This window comes from Nicotiana sylvestris, chromosome 12, assembly GCF_000393655.2.
Source record: "Nicotiana sylvestris chromosome 12, ASM39365v2, whole genome shotgun sequence".
NCBI lineage: Eukaryota > Viridiplantae > Streptophyta > Magnoliopsida > Solanales > Solanaceae > Nicotiana > Nicotiana sylvestris.
The window spans coordinates 78855443-78863945 of NC_091068.1; positions in this window are offsets into that span (position 1 = coordinate 78855443).

The window sequence follows — 8503 nt, forward strand, 5'->3', positions numbered from 1 at the left end:
TAGGCGCCATCATGACTCCCGAGTGTGGGAATTCCGGGTCGTGACACTTACCCATATTAACTCAAAGAATTAATTTCATATTTCAACAGAATATTTGTCATATGTAATATTACTCCAAATATGGTTATATATGTTAACAGACAGCTCTATTTCATATTTCATTCCCACCAAAAAAAATAATTATTAATTAGATACAAAAGAACATCAAATAATAATTTTTTGACGGAAACCATGAATTTATATATAATATAATATAGATATGGTAATATATGTTCACGGATAGCTCGATTTCATCTTTCTTTCCCAACAGATTTTTTATCCAATTAATAATTAGATACAAAAGAATATCAAATAATATTTTTTTTCAATGTTATACAAATAGAATCCAACAAATATATTTCATAAAAGTACCATGTTGCTTTTTCTCAATACGCCACTTGTCTTAACCTCATACTTCACTACTCTCCTTTTAATATAATATAGATAGATTGAGTAAGATCTTATTTTGCTGCTTGAATTTATTTATTTTTTATACTCAATAAACTTTTAATATCATAAATAAATTTTAATTTTATTTTATATTTTAACACACTCCAAAATATAAATAGTCATAGATTATCTCAATTTACGTACTTCTGTATTTTTTATTTTTTTCTATTATAGTTTTTTAATATTTAATTAATTTTTTACTTCCATATTTCTAACTAATATAGAAGAAAATCTATGAGTGGATCAATATATAGATATAAATATAGATATATATATAAATATAAATATACATATAAATATAAATATATAGATTAGATTTGTTTAAGATCTATTTAGATTATGTATAAGATTCATTAAACTACTTCCATTAATTATATTTCCATTTATAATTTCTAATCATTTTTTTAGCTTGCCACTTGGCTTAACCACATGCTTCACTACTCTCCTTTTAATATATATATATATATATATATATAGATTATCTTTGAATTAAAAAAAGTAAAGAGTTTTTTCGAAATAATTTGTTTACATTTAAAAAAAAATGTTTCACGTCATACCAAAACTAATATTCTTCAATGAGAAAAGTATTATACCCTTGCAATATTGGCATGACTATAGCTAAATGAAGGGGTTTCAGCTTATACCCTTCAATTCCTTGAATGTGTTAAACTAAAATTAATGATAGCAATTGTATAGCCGAAGTTTTGTTATTTGTTTGATGTCCATTTATGAAAATTGACTCTTCAAACAAATATTCTTCAAGAAGAAAAAGAAACAACTTTTTTTTTAATATTGACTGATTTTGTGATGTTTCTTTCTCCAGCATGTATGTTTACTTTATTATATATGTAAGTAAATTTTTATTTGGTTTTATAAACTCTTTTTTTTTATTTAGATAAACATAGGCGTATACCCTATATATAAAATTTATTTTAAAAGAATTTTATTTTATTCAAATCTAGCTACAGTGTTTCAAAGAACTATACTTATAGGATTTTAAATGTGAAAGAGTTTTATAGTTATATGTATTTTTTTTTTGCGAGAGGCGAAGTAATATTTAAATAATTAAAAAAAATAACAAAAGTTACTAACATGATTTCATATGATCATTAATCAAATAAAGTATGATAACATGATAAAAAAAAGATAAATTTTATTTTTAATTTAACTTTGAATTTTAGAACTTTATCTATAATTTCAAAATTATCTTTATATATATATATATATATTATATTATATTATATTTGTATTTAACTAAAATAGTCAAATATAGAATAAAGTTACCATATACTATTGACATTTATTAGCTTGCCACTTGGCTTAACTATAATGTCAATTATATATGGTAACTTTCTTGCTTTACTATATATATATATATATATATATATATATATATATATATATATATATATATATATATATATATATATATATATGAGAGAGAGAGAGAGAGAGAGAGAGAGAGAGAGATTATCTTTGAATTAAAAAAAGTAGGGAGTTTTTTCGAAATAATTTGTTTACATTTTAAAAAAAATATTTCACATCATACCAAAATTAATATTCTTCAATGAAAAAAAAATATTATACCCTTGCAATATTGGCTTGACTATAGCTAAATGAAGGAGTTTCAGCTTATATCCTTCAATTCCTTGAATGTGCTAAATTAAAATTAATGATAGCAATTGTATAGCCAAATTTTATTATTTATTTGATGTCCATTTATGCAAATTGACTTTTCAAACAAATATTCTTCAAGAAGAAAAAAGAAACAATTTTTTTTAATATTGACTGATTTTGTGATGTTTCTTTCTCCAGCATGTATGTTTACTTATTATATATGTAAGTAAACTTTTATTTGGTTTTGTAAACTCTTTTTTGTTATTTAGATAAACATAGACGTGTACCCTATATATTATATTTTTTAAATAATTTCGTTCTATTCAAATCTAGCTACGGTGTTTCAAAGAACTATACTTATAGGATTTTAAATATGAAAGAGTTTTATAGTTATATGGAGCATTTTGTTTTTTGCGAGAGGCGAAGTAGTATTTAAATAATTAGAAAAAATAACAAAAGTTCCTAACATGATTGCATATGATCATTAACCGAATAAAGTATGATAACATGATAAAAAAAGATAAATTTTATTTTTAATTTAAATTCGAATTTTAGAGCTTTATCTATTTTTAAAATTATCTTTTAATTCAAATTACGTATATATATATATATATATATATATATATATATATATATATATATATTTGTATTTAACTAAAATACTCAAATATAGAATAAAGTTACCATATACTATTTGTCACACCTCCTTTTTCCGTACCCGAGAGGGTACAAGGGAGTTTTTTTCCAATTAAAGGACAATCGAAACGGGATTTGTTTATTTATTTCAGAGTCGCCACTTGGGAGATTTAGGGTGTCCCAAGTCACCAATTTTAATCCCGAATCGAGGAAAAGAATGACTCCATATTACAGTCTGCGTACCAGAAATCCGGATAAGGAATTTTGTTAACCCGGGAGAAGGTGTTAGGCATTCCCGAGTTCCGTGGTTCTAGCACGGTCGCTCAACTGTTATATTCGGCTTGATTATCTGATTTTATACAAATATGAACTTATGTGCAAATTTTATCTTTTAACCGCTTTATTATTATTGTTTTTAAAAGAAATGTGAACATCGCTTAAAACACGTCTTTGGACTGCGTCACATGAAATGCACCCACAATCCGGAACACGTTTTATTTGATGTTTTGGGATTTGGATTCGGGTCGCATGAAATGCACACCCAGGCTTAAGAAAGTAAAATATTAAACACGCGCCTAAAGAGACTATCGCGTTATTATTTTGGGGAAGACCGTGAAATTCGCTAAACGGTCCTTCCGAATTCTAATTAAACCATACATTTTGTGAGGGCCCCGCAATCTATACGTTTTATTTGGCGAGGCTCGTCTCATTTTTATTTTTAAAGGATAAACCTACAATGACTATATTTTCTATTAAGTTTGTCTCTAAAATAAAAGAAAATCTCTTAATTATTTACATGCTGAAAAACGTAACTTATTAGTTATTAGTTTACGGCTAATGCGAATGGAAAATTGCGATCGAGTTTGTAAAAAGAAAAACTGCTTTCATTTTATATTTTGTTATTCAATAATACTAGAACATGAGATTGACCATAATATCAAAACAGATTAATTATTCTCCGATTAATTTAAACTAACATTATTAGATGAAGAAAGTATACATATGCAACCTCATTATTCATTAATCATTCAACTACATCTTTATACGAAGAAAGAAAAATTATATTCAACCACAAATCTAAACAGGAGGAATTCAACAGGAACAAAGCCTGATTAATATTTCATTTTTTGCTTCAAGCCGAGATTGTACAAATGTGTACCTGGAAACAGCAGTACAAGAACAAAAGAAGGAGAAGTCAGCAGCAGTAATAACACAGCAACAGCAGATTCAGCAACATCGCAAACCAGTACAGTAGGAATAGCAGAAAACCCAGGAGACTATAAACGACTCCAAGTATAGTGAAGAAGTAAAAGGTAGGAAGGTTCTGACTATTTCAGATCTTAAGCGACACTCGAGAAAAGACAAACGGAATTTATTCAAGTAGAAGTTCAAGTTGTCTTTCTCTTTACTCTCTAACACTCTTGAAATTTTCCAGAATGTATTACTCTCAAAAATATTCTCCCAATAATCTCTAAGTCTTCCTTAATGTTCAAGTCCTAAAAACTCTCCCAAAATTCCTCTCCCATTTCAAGTCAAGAATGACTCTATATATAGCAAGACAAGTCTTCCATTCCCAACCCCAAAATTATTCCCCCAATGGCATGCTTTGGCCCACTATTAAATGTCTTCTTTATTTTAAATTTTGTCCCCCATGCCTACATTAAATAAATACCACATTCCCAACCCATTACAATATGTCCCCCATGCCTACATTAAACAAGTACAAGATTCCTCCCCATTATGTTTTGTCTTGTCCCCCATTATATTAAACAAGTACATCAAAAAACCCACCCCATTATATTTGTCCCCATGCTTAACATAAAGAATCAAAATAATATTTAATTACCAAACTATACCTCCGACATTATTGCAATTACCATTCTACCCCTGAACGGATTACAATTTATCAAATTACCCCCATCAGCTCTAAACACTCAATTAATCATAACTTGACCAAAGTGTCACACCTCCTTTTTCCGTACCCGCGGGGGCGCAGGGGAGTTTTTTCCAATTAAAGGACAATCGAAACGGGATTGGTTTAATTATTTCAGAGTCGCCACTTGGGAGATTTAGGGTGTCCCAAGTCACCAATTTTAATCCCGAATCGAGGAAAAGAATGACTCTATATTACAGTCTGCATACCAGAAATCCGGATAAGGAATTCTGTTAACCCGGGAGAAGGTGTTAGGCATTCCCGAGTTCCGTGGTTCTAGCACGGTCGCTCAACTGTTATATTCGGCTTATTTATCTGATTTTAAATACAATTATGAACCAATGTGCCAATTTTAACTTTTTACCGCTTTATTATTGTTATTTCAAAAGAATGTGAACATCGCTTAAAACACGTCTTTGGATTGCGTCACATGAAATGCACCCACAATCCGGAACGCATTTTATTTGATGTTTTGAGATTTGGATTTGGGTCACATGAAATGCACACCCAAGTTTAAGAAAATAGATTATTAAACACGCGCCTAAAGAGACTATCGTGTTATTATTTTGGGAAGGCCGTGAAATTCGCTAAACGGCCCTCCTGAATTCTAAGTAATTTAAAACAAGTATTTACTGAGGGCCCCACAATTTGTATTTTTATTCGGCGAGGCTCATCTCATTCTTATTTTTTGAAGGAATTTGCAACGTCATGGAAATGCATCTCGGGCCACGCCATAATCAATATACCTGTGATTAGAGATACATTTCGATTCCGTTGAGATTTAGATTTGGGTCACATAAATGTGCACCCGAGTTTAGGAAAATTAAATTATTAAAGGCGCACCTGAAGCAACTAGCGCATTATTATTTTTTGGGTAGGGCCGTGAAATTTACTAAACGGCCCGTCCCGGAATCTAAGTATTTAATACATATATTTTGCAAGGGCTCCACAATCTATACATTTTTTATTTTTGGCGAAGCTTGTCCCGTTTTTTTTTTAATTTTATTATATTTTTTTATTTTTTATATTTTTAAAAGGATGCCATTTTTACGCCTTTAACAATACTAAACCTTACGGCTTCTTTACAACTACAATCTCATAACTTGTCAAGATTTGATAAAAGAAGTTAAGCAAATGAGTGTTTCGGGCGTAGTAACAACAGGTACTAATACTAATCTTGTCCGAATGACCTAACCAAAGGAAATGACGAACAGATTAATGTCAAACTTGTGTCATAGAACGACTAGTCCAACTTAATTAAATGACATCAAATAAACAAGAATAATATAACATGAAAATGAACCAAAATGCAGACAATGAAACATAGGCAGAAAATTTCCATACCAATTTTTATATTGCATCTCGAACATTCAACGTAAAGTTTATTTATCTAATATATCGAGGTTTACTGACCTTTTCACCTCGACAAACTCAGAACGACAAACAGTGCTTCCTACGGAACTCGAACCGGACCTCACTCGACGAGGAATAATGATGAAACCTCGGCCAAGCACCTCGACGTACCGGACCTCGACGACCCAAAGTCGACCTCGACGGAAAACAGAAAACTCGGCAAGGCGGGATCGCGGCAACCCACAACTACTCGCGAAAGACGGAACGACGTCGACAATAGTAAGGTCGGGGGGGGGGGGGGGGGGGGGGGCTACTGACGGACCTGTTTGGTGGTGTACGCCGGTGGTTTTGGACAATGCTGGGTAGCAGGTGGTCGTGGGTAGGGGAGCTAGTGGTGGACGACGAGCTGGTGGGTTGTTGATATTGGTCGTGGTGCTGGGGTGACAGTGACAACGGAGGTCGTCGTGTATAGTGGTCGACGATGGCTGCTGGGTTTTGCTTGGTGTTTGGACGTGGTCGACGATGGAGTTCCGACGAGGAAGGTGGCTGACGGGTTGTTTGGTTGACGACGCTACCACTGGTTCGTGGTGGATGGTCGTTCGAACAGTTGACGGAGGTGGAGGGAGCTGGTAGCGGCGGGGGGTTGTGACGAAGCAGCAGGGCTCGCCGGATTTAATGGAGGAAGAAGGCGATGGGAAGGCGACGGACTGGTGGAGTAGGTGGTTTTGGGACGTGAGGGTTTTCGGACAAGATGGTGACGGAGTTGGGAGGAGACGGGTGGTTGTCGACGAGGGAGGTGGTGTTGGTCTGGTTGCGACGAGGGGAGGGTTGTAGATAGGTTTTTTGGACAGTAGGGTTCCTGTAGGGTTTTTGCTTCTTCTTCTTCTTGAAGAAGAAGCGTGAACAGTAGTATCCAAAAAATTCCCCAAAGTCCCCCTTTTTCCAAATGTTTGTCCGTGTTTTGTAATGGGTTTGTCAAGAAAAATGAGCCCCACGCGTGGTGGGGTTCGAGACTTATGTCCCCCACGCGTGGTGGGGTTCCCCATGTGTCCTGGACTCGGTTTATTATGGGCTAGGTCCGAAAATTAGGCCTAAAACCGGGTAGTTTGAACCCGAATATTATTCTTTTGCCCGGACCCGAGAAATAGGAAAACGTTGCTTAACTAGTCCTATGTAAGCAAAATAACTACCAAAAATAAGACTAGTATTCAAACAAAACTATATATTTTTTAAATATTTTTTCAAGATTTAAAATAGCTACAAAATATTAATAAAACTATTTTTGTAATTTTCGTTTTTAAATATTAAGATAAAATATGAAGTAATGTTTTTTTGTATTTTTTCAAAGTTAAAATGACTATAGAATATTAATAAAACTATTTTTTTGTAATTTTCGTTCTTTAATAAAGACAAAAATATGAAGTAATATTTTTGTATTTTTCAAAATTATAATGACTGCAAACATTAATAGAACTATATTTTTTTTGTAATTTTTGAATTTATATAAAGTACCAAAATAAAGTACAATTTTTGTATTTTTCAAAATTATAATGACTGCAAACATTAATAGAACTATATTTTTTAGTAATTTTTGAATTTATATAAAGTACCAAAATAAAGTACAATTTTTTTGTATTTTTTCCACGTTTATGAGAAATGCATAAACTAAAATTTATATATGTATTTTTTGTGATTTTTTCCTTTTTGCAACGAAATAAAGTAAAAATAGTTAAAATGGCTATATTAGACCCAATTTCACATATTCACGCTAAAAATGTGAAAAATCTCGGGGAGGGTCAAAAATCACGTGCTTACAGCTGCCCCTCTTTGACTGGAAACACGAAGAGTTTTCCGACAAAGAACGACTAGACGTGTTTTTGACCCGACCATTACTTGGACGGACTACACTTAAGGAAAGGGAGGGAATGTGACCGAGCCCTGGTATCTGAGCTGCCTACATATCCTTGGTTTTACAGGAATCAGGCCACGTGTAGTTCGGATATGAGAGACATGGTAGAGGGTACCGAGGTGGAGAGCCGATCGAGGTGCCGTTTCGTTGAGGTTCCGGTCCGCGGTCCTGTCATTACAACAACAATGAAAACTGAAAAAGACTAACTAAGCCTATCAGCTACTAGTTACAAGGATTCATATCTCTTAAGTCTTCTGAAACTTGGTCTTGAGTCTTGAATGGTGCTTCATACAGACTTTGGATTTGAACCTTGATACTTGCTAGTTGTAGGTGCTAGTTCTTGAGCAGATCACATCCGTTCTCCACTTCCGTGCTTCGGATTCATTCATTTTTTTTTCTTTTTCTTTTTCTTTTTTTCTTTTTTCTTTTTGTGACCAGCTTCTGTTGATCATCCCAGACTATTGATTCGCGTTCTTGAGGCGAGCTTCTAACTTGGATTGAATGCTGGGGATTTCTGTTGTAATCCTTCTGCTTTCCAGTGGGTCACTGCTTGATCTTTGACAGGC